The sequence below is a fragment of the Zingiber officinale genome, chromosome 9A (genome assembly GCF_018446385.1).
Source record: "Zingiber officinale cultivar Zhangliang chromosome 9A, Zo_v1.1, whole genome shotgun sequence".
Classification (NCBI taxonomy): domain Eukaryota; kingdom Viridiplantae; phylum Streptophyta; class Magnoliopsida; order Zingiberales; family Zingiberaceae; genus Zingiber; species Zingiber officinale.
Genome location: NC_056002.1, coordinates 94,962,416 through 94,975,664, shown reverse-complemented (window position 1 = coordinate 94,975,664; position 13,249 = coordinate 94,962,416). Strand labels below are relative to the sequence as shown.

At 39.4% G+C, this 13,249-nt stretch overlaps 1 long non-coding RNA gene across 1 annotated transcript; it reads right to left on the bottom strand.

The window, feature by feature from the left end:
- Positions 1 to 866: 866 nt before the first annotated feature.
- On the bottom strand, positions 867 to 1,790 carry LOC122021382. The gene is made up of 4 exons (XR_006122541.1): positions 1,641 to 1,790; positions 1,481 to 1,544; positions 1,295 to 1,387; positions 867 to 1,050 (listed from the first exon to the last, which is right to left on the bottom strand). It is a non-coding gene; the product is annotated as an uncharacterized LOC122021382 (long non-coding RNA).
- Between the last annotated feature and the right edge of the window lie 11,459 nt (positions 1,791 to 13,249).

Sequence of the window (13,249 nt, the reverse complement as noted above, 5' to 3'; positions counted from 1 at the left end):
AATAAGTGTCCATACCTGAAACCATATCCTAGGCTAGTAGGGGAAGGTAGATGTAGCAAAGTCCTGCTACAGTACTGCTCATAACTACATGGTATCATGTGAGGTATATACAGGTCAATAGTAAGTAAGCCAGTGTCTAAACACATATCACAGGTATAAATCTCAACCTATGTAAGCATAACAGCATAAATGAACAACAGCAGCATAATCTAGCAACAACAGCATAGGTAAGCAACAACAGCATAAGTAAACAACCAGCAAATATAATAACAACAGCGTATATACGGATGGTCACCCCGCCCACCTCTCTGCACCACGACCCCTGTATGGTCGAGAGGCCGGATCAATGACGACTGTACGACACTCCAGCCGCCACTACTCTCGAGTGACCGAGTGGACAGTTGCATAGTAGCTGAATAGCTACGTTTGCGACGGGGGTCCCTGCTGCCCGCGACTCCAGCCGCCACTACCCATGAGTGGCCGAGTGTGGCACGACAGGACAAGCGGCACGCTCCAGCCGCCACTACCCATGAGTGGCCGAGCGTGCGGCCCTGGCCAATGACCCTCTCAACCACAAGGGAGACATGGTCGCCAGTATGCATGCAATGACATGATGCGAATAATGCAGTTGTCATCATATATATATAAACAGAAAATAGGTATGCTACATGAAGCCAGCATGCTCAGCAAGGTGTGTAAATAAACAACAATCAAAGCAGGTAAACATGGTATCAGGTGTCCATATATCCAATACCTACTATCTAATGTCTGGTATCTGGTATCCAATACCTAGTACTATAGTATCTGCTAAATATCATGAATAGCAATGAGAGACTGTATAGATACAGAAACGAGTAGCTCAAAGATCGAGTGGAAGTATCAAACGCAGGAAGAATAAGAGTGGAGTCAAGATAGATACAGCAACTATCTGAACATAAAGCTCATGCACTAGGATCAAAATACTAAAGAGGTAAAGCAAGAAGTACCCGCCTGTAAATGTAGGTTGAATCCGACGTCAATCTCGTCACGACAACCGCCTTGATCAAAGTCCTGCGTCAACGTATCCATATAAACCATCTACCGATTAACTAAACCAATATACAAGATAGGTAATTAATCCGAATTCATCCATTACCCGAATAAATTCACCCTAATCTACTAATCTCCATTACTGATCCACACCAACCAACCAAAACTCCCCTACATTGTACTATCAAAATTGAGCTAGCAAATCATGCATTCATTCCTTAAACCCAACTATCACTGTTGCAGCTTATCTTATATCAAAACTTACCTCTGATGATTCCCTGCCCGAAGGTAAAATTGCCGACACAGATCCTCTAGTGATACCTGCTGCCAAGAACGACCAATAGAGCTCCTACAGAGCCTACATCCATTGCCATCACACAATTCAACATAATATGAATCATGTCCAAAACCTAAAGCCACAGATCTACCATTAGAGCTGTAGAGTCCTTACCTTCTTATCTCCGGATGAAGCACAGTAGCTGGAAATTTTTGACCGAGGCTGCTACCAGGGATCACTGCCAGAACAATACTTAAATCAACATATGCTTGCAGCCGGGCTTCACATCACAACCTCCCTAGCTAAAGGAAACCCTAATCTGAGACATTCTCACCTCACATACCTTGATGCCGGAACCCTCAGCGTCTCCGGTGCCCGCCTCTCCCCTCCCGGCCGAGAATCCTTTGCGAGGAGCTGCGTTTCAACGAAGGATGCCACCGAGGAGATCTCCAATCAGGCGTGGGGGAGACCGAAGACTGCTTCGGTATCCAGGGGTGTCGGCGGTTGCTCCTTTTGTCGGCGATGAAGACAAGATAAAGAGGCGATCACAGCAAGAGGGACGGAGGAGAAGAGGAAGAGGAGACCTTTGCGGCGGTTCAGGCGAGAGAGAGGAGGAAAATGGCTAGGGCACAGAGAAGAGGGGGAATCGGCCTCGGCAATCAGGTGTCGCGATGAGGAGAAGGGCGGCGGTGGTGTGTGCGGCGCGATGAGAGGAGAGGGAGGAAGGGTTCGGGTGGAAGAAATGAGAAGAATGGAAATAATAGGTTTAATAATTTCAACTTAGGTTTAGATTAATTAAACTATAAGTTAATTCCTCAATCAACTCCCACAAAAGGGATAGTCCAAACAGGCTTTTCTCGTCCCTAATATCTTATCCCCGTAAACTATTACATACGAGCTCCAATTAAATCCCAGAAAATTTCTAAAAATTCCAGAAAAATCCAATAAGATTATTTGTCCAATAACCTTATTATTTAAATATTATTTAGGTGCTGTATTTTACATTCTCCCCCACTAATAAAAATTTGGTCCCCAAATTTGCTGCTCAACTCAAAGATCATCATTCAAGGGTAATAACCAAATAACATACTCATATATCACTCCATCCGAGTATCAAGAATAAATCTCCATTCGTAAGAGATAACACTGTGGGTTATGAGCTCACTCTGCTTCCGCTACGTCCACACTTCTATCTAGTCAACGGTGGGTAAATCAACTACCTCTGAAACCCATTATATACACTATCAACAAATCCTCAAACATCTATCTAGGGCGCTCAAACTATCCATCTGTCCGAGGGTGGAAAGCTATATCACAATAAAGCTCAATACTCGTAGCCTACTGTAAACACTACTAGAACCACGATATGATTCACAAATCTCCATCTGGTACAATACTCCGAGATATACCCTAAAGTCTGGTGATCTCTCTACGGTATAACCCAACTAATCGATCTAACGAATCCATCCTACAAATCGATAGTTAGGGAGCAAATTCGCCAACCCAATAATGATTACCCCAAAGCATCATATCCTCACCCTGCCCTGAGTAATCACACAACAAAATCCATCATAACATGCTCCCAATTGCACTCTAGTATCTGAATCAACGGTGACCATCCTTATCCTTCTAGTCTCTGGTGCTCAGCCTTCACTTGCTAACATACTAGACATCGAGCTACAAAATCCACGATGTCTTTTTCATGTCATTCAACCAATAGAAACGCTCTAAGTCCCTATACATCAGGTGTCACCCGGATGTATCACAAATCCATATCGAGGTGTTTTCCTACAAAAACTCCTCCCGGATAAGAAGTGACTCAGGATCACACCTAACCTCCCACGGAAACAATGAATCCCGTAATAATGATGTCACCACATTTCCAACGTGAAAATAATGACTGCTAATTCTAAATCATGAGTCAGATAATTTTTCTCATGATCTTTCAACTATCGAGAAAAATGTAGTACTACTCGACCGTGCTGCTTCAGAACTGCACCTAACCCCTCGTACAGTACTTCTGTGTAGAGTATCAATCCGTCTACACAAGAAGGTGAAACTAAAACGGTGCAATTATCAGCTTTTAGTTTCAATTCATGAAACTGGTCTCAAAAGCATATATCTAGGAAAATTCCACACTCTTTCTAGATAGTCAAGTCAACGACATAACAACGCTAGAGAAACCCTAATCCAATCTCCGGTAACATCTAGCCAGACCCAAGGTAGCTGCGAGTCTCATGTACAGACTTCAACTACTACCCACCGGTAACAACTTATATCTTCTGTGAATCTACAGTGTACCCCTACCGATAACCATGTACTCCAGAAATCTCACAGAAGACAATTAAAATACACACTACTGAACTTCGCATATAGATGTTCCCGTCGAAACATATCTAAAACTATGCGAAGATAGTGTACGTGATCACCTCAGATCTTAAATAGATCATAATATCCTTAATGAAGTCCATGAAAACTGCTCTAAACACCCTAGAAATGTTGAATACACCAGACACACTCAACCGTAAGATCACTGGAAATAGGTTTAAGATCTAATCACCAACCATAAATCACCAAATAATAAACTACCAAATCCAATATCCTCTAACAGATCATCAGAAAACAACCTATCAAAACATCAATCAAACCCGATAATTTTTTCCAAGGACCAATTATCATCATGATATACTATCATAATGTAGAAATATATCCCCATCCTACCAAAAGTGTGTCACACTGAAATCCAAGGGTGTCCCTTGATTTCCTAATCGATGACCAACAACTCTCCAAATGGTAGAGATACAGTCAAACCCTGAGTATATAAAACTCTACTAATCTTATCCAAAGAGTACGTCTAATCTCGTCCATTCAAACATACAAAATCCACCGTAAGGGAAGGATGATCCCAAAATCCAAATGGTCACTCAACCTCCTAACTACAAATTCTACCCATCAAGAGAGTATCTCCATAACTCTCATAATCATACCTATAAAATGTCCTCCGATAACTGTTGACAAAAGGTCGAACACCCTCTGATCTTACATATAAACTTCAAGGCCTTCAGTAAATGATCAGGTGATCAAGGTCTTGAGTTGTTTATCATTGAGGATATCTAACCCTATAACGGTTGTATCTCATAAGTGTTAAGCAACTAGCTCTACACTTTTCCCACGTCAGTGGGGGTCATCTATCCAAATGTACCCTCAAGGTCATCCTACTAGGTACATACAGTCCATGGTTAAAGTCTCCATAGAATAGGATACATCGATCCTCTACAGACTAGGCAAGCCAGCAATGGTATGCAGCTAACTTAGTCAATTCTCCGTCTATACAAATCCTGAACTCAAACGTAACTTTTAGGTTATCTAACCCCACACAAATAACCCAAAGGTCAGAATCTTCATGAAATAGAGTAGGTCGATCTCCTACTGACTGAACTACTGACCGAACTAAGATCATAAGAATGGCTCAGTCCTCTACTGACCAAGTCAACAACGGTAAATCGAACCTCTATAGGCTAAAGCAACTAGGATTAGTCGATCCTCTACTAACCCAACCAACAGAGTAAATCGGTTCTCTATAAACCGAGGCAATACGAGTAAATTGGTTCTTCACGAACCGAAGCAATATGATGTTTAGCAGATACTAACCACTACTAAACTAGTGATAATAGAAATTAAAAACACTAGTGGTATGGTAAAAGAAGTCCTATGAGACTGTATTCCTTGATCTCTAGTAGGGTCAACCGTGATCAGTGATTGACCCAACACATATGATGTATGCTACAAACAACTGGACAGGTACTAACAAAAGCATACTAATACATAACATAACTAACATAACAACTATGCATGCACTAACAGAAATGTAAGCTAACAATATGCAAACATACCTCCTACAGCTTGGAGAATCCTGTCGCTGCCTGGTCCCAAAACCCGAAAAGTCACATCGAGAAATCAAATCCCGAAAAACCAAACGAAAATAGGCCTCGTAAAACCTGGCTCTGATACCAATAAATTGTCACGCCCCGAGAGTAAGGTTGTCCGACAAAAATCGGACAGCACCTCCTCTATAGCAGTGACAAATGAAACCGGTATACATCACCAACAGATAATACATATGCAAATTAAATCACAATCACGCAGATAATATGCAGCCCACACGGCTGTAAAATCAAACACAGCGGAAAACAAGAATAACAAGTATAAGGTAACAAAAACTCACCGCGGGCCGGCCCGGCTTGACTCCTCGACAAACAACCAAATACAAAATAACAAGTCCACAGCCCAATTATTACAATGCTAAATTCTGCTACGTCCACACTTCTATTAGTGGGGGAGAATGTAAAATACAGCACCCAAATAATATTTAAATAATAAGGTTATTGGTGTAGCAGGTAAAGGGTTTATGGAGTCGCCTGGAGATCCTTCTTGTCTACACAAGAAGGTGAAACTAAAACGGTGCAATTATCAGCTTTTCGTTTCAATTCATGAAGCAGCACGGTCGAGTAGTACTACATTTTTCTCGATAGTTGAAAGATCATGAGAAAAATTATCTGACTCATGATTTAGAATTAGCATCCATTATTTTCACGTTGGAAATGTGGTGACATCATTATTACGGGATTCATTGTTTCCGTGGGAGGTTAGGTGTGATCCTGAGTCACTTCTTATCCGGGAGGAGTTTTTGTAGGAAAACACCTCGATATGGATTTGTGATACATCCGGGTGACACCTGATGTATAGGGACTTAGAGCGTTTCTATTGGTTGAATGACATGAAAAAGACATCGTGGATTTTGTAGCTCGATGTCTAGTATGTTAGCAAGTGAAGGCTGAGCACCAGAGACTAGAAGGATAAGGATGGTCACCGTTGATTCAGATACTAGAGTGCAATTGGGAGCATGTTATGATGGATTTTGTTGTGTGATTACTCAGGGCAGGGTGAGGATATGATGCTTTGGGGTAATCATTATTGGGTTGGCGAATTTGCCCCCTAACTATCGATTTGTAGGATGGATTCGTTAGATCGATTAGCTGGGTTATACCGTAGAGAGATCACCAGACTTTAGGGTATATGTAAGGACCCATGAGTAAATATTAAGGAATTGATTTATGAAAAATATCTAAGAGCACATAAGTGCTAATTAAAGGATTAACTTATAAAATATTCTATGAATTTTAGAAATTTTTTAGAATTTTAATTAAACTAATATGACATATTTTAAGGGGATAGAACTAATAAATTCGAGGGAAATATATGATACTTTGGGAGTTGACTAATTTAATAAACTTGTTAGGAATACCTAGGTATTTATACCTGTACCTTGCGCCCGATTCCTGTGGTTCGCCCGAATCGCCGATTCCACCTCTTTTCGTCTTCGTTGGTGTCAATCGGCTCTCTGCCGAGCGCAGGTTCTCGATCAAGCACCACACCGACGGAGCACCTCATCGCCGCACAAGCAAGGGTTGAGCTTGGCAACCTGTAGCCGACTATCGTGGAGGACACTTGATCGGGCGAAGTTCACCGTCAGCGGGGTAGCATGGAGCGAGGGTTGCGAGCGGAGGCGCAAGAAGAAAGAAGGCAAGTACACTTCCTTATGAACTTGGGGAGATCTGTGAGGTAGGAGATTAGAAACTAGGATGCTGGATGGTCTTCTATGATCTCCGATTGACTCGTTCTGTGAAGTTCTTGACTGATTTAGGTTTTCTTTGTTTTTATGTGAGGTTCTTGGTTGTTACTGTGCATTTTTGATTGTTCGATTTCTCTGTGATTTCGGCAACGGGTTTGGATTGTCAGCCGGAGGGTTCTTTGTTGTGGTTTTGTGGTTTCCGATCTGTTAGGAATGAGCTTGTGTATGAATTCTTCTATGAGTATCGATGTTTGAGTTTTGGTGCGACAACTGCTTGTTTAAATGCTTGACATAACTGCCTAACAGCGGATTGAGTTACGATTTGGGTTCCTTAGGATATGCTAGTTCCGGATTGAGAATTTCCGTGACATTAGGATTTAATTTGTGTCTTCCGTGAAGATTGGTTCGATACATTGTGAAGTTTACTTGAAAATGCATATTCTGTTGGCTGAAATTGTATGCGGTTTTCTGGAAATTTCGAACTGGAATTGTTATGAGTCTGTTCTTATGCTGGATTTAGGTATTATTGATGTCGCACATCTCTTTGTATTCACACTCGAGTTTTTATATTAGCATTGGGGTGACGATATGCGTTACCCTGCACTTCATTTACCGAAGTTCTGGTTGGATTTTCTTTACTAGATTGTTGGGATTTGAATGAAGCTGCACTTGTTCTTCGGTGGAGTTTTGATTGAATTTGTTTTCTTTTGATACAAGAAGGTTTCGGTCAATTTGTAGTGGAATTAATTCTTGATACTCTGTATCATTAAATAGTTAAAGTTTCTAGAGGTTTAAGTTTGTATCCGTTTGGTTCTCTTTGTTGTTGTACAGCCTTGGTTTGTGAGTTTATTTGATGACCATGGAATTCATTGAGTTTGCCTTGCCATGTGGATGAGTTTGATTTGATGGGAGCTTAATTCGGATGTGGTTTGGGAACGAATTGGGTTAATTGTTTTGTGCTTGAAATCGTTAGAATTGTTTTCTCATGCTGTTGATAGGATCCAGAACTGTTTTTGAAACGAATGTGTGCTTCATGTTGAGTTTGCAGATTTGAAAGGCTCCGGGTGGTAAGTTTCTATTTGAAAACTCCAGTGATGGTGTTGAATTTCATTTGGGTTTGGCATGGTTTGATAGATGAATTTTTTTGGTTTGAAGTAGGAATTCATATGGAAATTTCTGTAGAGATCCAGTTTATACGTGATACAAATGCCTTGTTCTTAGTCACATTTGCTAATACAGTTCATCGATTTCCTTATAAGAATGTAGTTGCTAAACTTGCATGTTCTCAGTAGTGATCTTTAAAACTATATTGCTTCCTGTTGTTATTAATTTATACATGATGGTAGGTGATAAGCATTCTTTAGCATCCAGTTACGTATGGCAAATCTGTGTTTACTCAATTTCGTAGTTGTTTTGTAGGCAATTTACTCATTGTTATTCGTGAGTTGCAAATTTTCGTAAGATTCTTCTAGTATTGCTAATTGATTTAAAAGATGAACTTCCATGGTTGAGGATGCATGATTTCATTGTTTTGTTCAATATGGAAATGGTTACAGAATGAATGGAATAGAAAGACATGTTCAACTGATACAGAATAATGAGGACAGATTATGTTTTCCTTTCTTATGTAGCAAATAGGATGAGTATGAGCATATGTGGTAGCAGTACGGGATGGGTGACCCGGGATGAGCTCCGGGGAGGGCCCATCCAAACTTGACTGATACTGGAATTTATGTTAGCTTCGGCTATATGACTGGATGCATGTTCTCTACGAGGTACCTCTAGGTTCATGGGACTGTTGACTGGCTCTAAATGTGGTTACCGGATATGTGACATATTCACCTTATTAGTTACGTAGGAACACTATTGCATGTTATATCTTTCTTATGTCGTACTTGGTTATGCTAGGTTTTCTTTAAAAGGCTTCTAGTTGCTGTTTCTACTACTTTATGGATATCTTCATACTCATATTGGTCTGTACTTGCTGGGTCATAGACTCACCACATTTATATCACAGGTGAAGATGACTTCCAGGATATGCTGGAAGGCCCATGGACGGAGTAGACGAGGAGGCGGGATGGATGCATGGTGCTGTTCGTTGTCGGGAGTGCAATGCATACTAGATCTACCGCAAGAGATTTTCGTTTTCTTGTCATTCGGGTGGGGAATGTTGAGGAGTTATTGTTCTTGTCGATAAACATTTGTTGTTACAGTTATGTCTATTGGTTATGATAATTCCCTTATGGTATTGTAATGTGATTATTCAAATCGTAGTTGTTGTGAGAGATTGGTTAAACAAAAAAAAAAAAACTTGGGATGTTTCAGTTGGTATCAGAGCACACTCCTAAGGGACAGCATGCGCAAGCCATCTCGTCAGGAACTCGGCTACTTCTGCCTTTTAGTCTGTAAGAATTAAATTTATAGTCATAAATGTAGTTATGTTTATGCATATACTTGTGATAATAGAGTAGATTAAAGTTATATGGATGCAATTATAGTTATATACAAACTGGTTTTTATAATATACTGAGGTGGGCAAGTATTCGTCTGTCATTAATTTTCTAGTCGTTAGTGTTTTGATTGGGATTTGTGTACTTGTTGTTGGTGTCCATGTTAAGTTTATAGTTTTGATGTTGTCATCATGATAATACCAAATGTGCATAACATGGGGTCTTGAATGTTATTGTACATGTGCATCTTGAGCTCCAAATGTCTTTGCATAAGTTTAGTCTAAGTTCATATTATTGCTGCACTAGCTTTAGGCTTACCCGTATGACAATTTCTAAATTATTATTACACATGCTTGGTTGCGGATTTTTGCATGGGTTTGGACAAGCTCATGTTTCAACTATGGACATTATGATCTTGTATATCTTAGCATATCTAGGTAAACCCGGTAATAAGATCACCATGCTTATGCACCTGTTTAGTTAGAGGTGGTCTCTGCGCATATTTGGCTGTAGGAAATAGTTGATACGCATGCTTAGTGCAACGGTACTGTTGTTGATGCTTAAAGGTTTGACTAAGAATGGATTCTGTTTCAATGTACCCACCTGTAGGAGTGTTATGAACTGCTATATTTGAACTATGCCATGTTATATGCACTTGTCTTAAATGCTATGACAGAATCATGCCACAAATTGGACCACAGTAGTAGGGGTGCATCTTTAGAGAGTAACCTGGATTTGTTTGCATGTGTATAGATTCATTGAATGTTTAAACTTTAGAACCTAGAGTAACTTAATGTGTAGTGTCATGGAATTTCAGTTGGGAATTTGGTGGCTGGCTCATTTAGTAAAGGGTGTTGGCAGTATTTTTGGGGATTTTGTTGGATTTTGTGATGTTTATATGATCTGTGGAGCAGGATGTTTAGGTTTCTTAGTTGTAAAAGCAATGCATGCCTTAACGAATTAGACTCATATGTTGGTATGAGCAACAGGTGGTAAGTGTTCCATTTTATATAGCAATGTGTTCTATTAGCTTCCAATAGGATTTAATGTTCATATCTGAATTTCTATGAAGTATGTTCATAATTTCTGTTTCCTTTTCTGTGATATTGTCTTGTACATGTTAGGATATGCATCACTACAAAATGTTAGGATGGAATCCAAGAACACCATATCATGTTACCTTATAGTTAATATATTTGGCACATGCTTGGTTGAAGGGAATAGTTGTTATCCATGCTTAAATATAATTACTTCTACAAATTGTCATGTTTGAATTAAGCAATGTTAATCCAATATGAAGTTGCCAGATTTAGTACACCAACAGTATGCACATAAAAAAAAATGGAAATATTGTAGCCAAGCATGGAAAGAGGAGTTGGAATTTCTTAGATTTCAGGTCTTAGAATTCCCCTATGAAAATAGATAGGACTATATGAAGGTTTGTTCACCAAAGGTCTGATGAAGGATACTTTCATATGATAAGCATAGCGCCAATCTCAGAGTAGTTTGGGTTTATATAATGCTACAGTTGGATAGTGTAGGATGTGATTGTTGGATTCTAGTAGATGCTAGAGTTTAGTTATAATGGGTGTTGCAATTTGGTTAAATATTATATCTTGATTTGTAGTGTATTAACATAGTAGATAAGTATCACAATGTAACGATAAACTTCGGTTATAGTTGGTGCTACAATCTAGTTATGAAATAGGCATTAAGGTTTAGGGAAGTAGGCAAAACAGATATAGTGAAGGCTACATTGATCCTATGTTGGTATGATTGGTAAGGATTTGTTATGGATACATTTTGATAATTACAACAAAGTCAAAATCCATATGATTATTTTTGCAATGCATGATTACAAGGTTACACATATTGTTGTATCCATAATCTAACATTGACCTTGTACGTGAATAAATATGTGTTGAACTCAAAAATATAATAATAATAAATAAATTAGAATTTGAATGAATTTGTTAGAAATAAGTTATTTTTCTAGTTTATGGACGAGGTAGGAGATAGGGTAGTTCTGGATTTAGAAATTATGATACATACTGTGAACTTAGAGGCCAAGATTTGAGATAGGATATAGACGGCGCAAAGTCGCCAGAAGAGTTATGCCAATCAACAACAGAGGTAATTTAGGGATGTTTCAGTTGGTAGGGGAGATTAGCTGATGCAGGAAGTTACTTGGGAGACCAAACTAGAAGTGTGTAACCGCTACCCAAATTATTTGATAAGTCAAATTTCGAGGACGAAATTTTTTTTTTTTAAGGGGGGAGAATTGTAAGGACCCATGAGTAAATATTAAGGAATTGATTTATGAAAAATATCTAAGATCACATAAGTGCTAATTAAAGGATTAACTTATAAAATATTCTATGAATTTTAGAAATTTTTTTAGAATTTTAATTAAACTAATATGACATATTTTAAGGGGATAGAACTAATAAATTCGAGGGAAATATATGTTACTTTGGGAGTTGATTAATTTAATTAACTTGTTAGGAATACCTAAGTATTTATACCTGTACCTTGTGCCCGATTCCTGTGGTTCGCCCGAATTGCCGATTCCACCTCTTTTCGTCTTCGCTGGTGTCGATCGGCTCTCTGCCGAGCGCAGGTTCTCGATCAAGCACCACACCGACGGAGCACCTCATTGCCGCACAAGCAAGGGTTGAGCTTGGCAACCTGTAGCCGACTATCGTGGAGGACACTTGATCGGGCGAAGTTCACCGTCAGCAGGGTAGCATGGAGCGAGGGTTGCGAGCGGAGGCGCAAGAAGAAAGAAGGCAAGTACACTTCCTTATGAACTTGGGGAGATCTGTGAGGTAGGGGATTAGAAACTAGGATGCTGGATGGTCTTCTATGATCTCCGATTGACTCGTTCTGTGAAGTTCTTGACTGATTTAGGTTTTCTTTATTTTTATGTGAGGTTCTTGGTTGTTACTGTGCATTTTTGATTGTTCGATTCTCTGTGATTTCGGCAACGGGTTTGGATTGTCAGCCGGAGGGTTCTTTGTTGTGGTTTTGTGGTTTCCGATCTGTTAGGAATGAGCTTGTGTATGAATTCTTCTATGAGTATCGATGTTTGAGTTTTGGTGCGACAACTGCTTGTTTAAATGCTTGACATAACTGCCTAACAGCGGATTGAGTTACGATTTGGGTCCCTTAGGATATGCTAGTTCCGGATTGAGAATTTCCGTGACATTAGGATTTAATTTGTGTCTTCCGTGAAGATTGGTTCGATACCTTGTGAAGTTTACTTGAAAATCCATATTCTGTTGGCTGAAATTGTATGCGGTTTTCTGGAAATTTCGAACTGGAATTGTTATGAGTCTGTTCTTATGCTGGATTTAGGTATTATTGATGTCGCACATCTCTTTGTATTCACACTCGAGTTTTTATATTAGCATTGGGGTGACGATATGCGTTACCCTGCACTTCATTTACCGAAGTTCTGGTTGGATTTTCTGTACTAGATTGTTGGGATTTGAATGAAGCTGCACTTGTTCTTCGGTGGAGTTTTGATTGAATTTGTTTCCTTTTGATACAAGAAGGTTTCGGTCAATTTGTAGTGGAATTAATTCTTGATACTCTGTATCATTAAATAGTTAAAGTTTTTGGAGGTTTAAGTTTGTATCCGTTTGGTTCTCTTTGTTGTTGTACAGCCTTGGTTTGTGAGTTTATTTGACGACCATGTTGACGACCATGGAATTCATTGAGTTTGTCTTTCCATGTAGATGAGTTTGATTCAATGGGAGCTTAATTCGGATGTGGTTTGGGAACGAATCGGGTTAATTGTTTTGTGCTTGAAATCGTTAGAATTGTTTTCTCATGCTGTTGATAGGATCCAGAACTGTT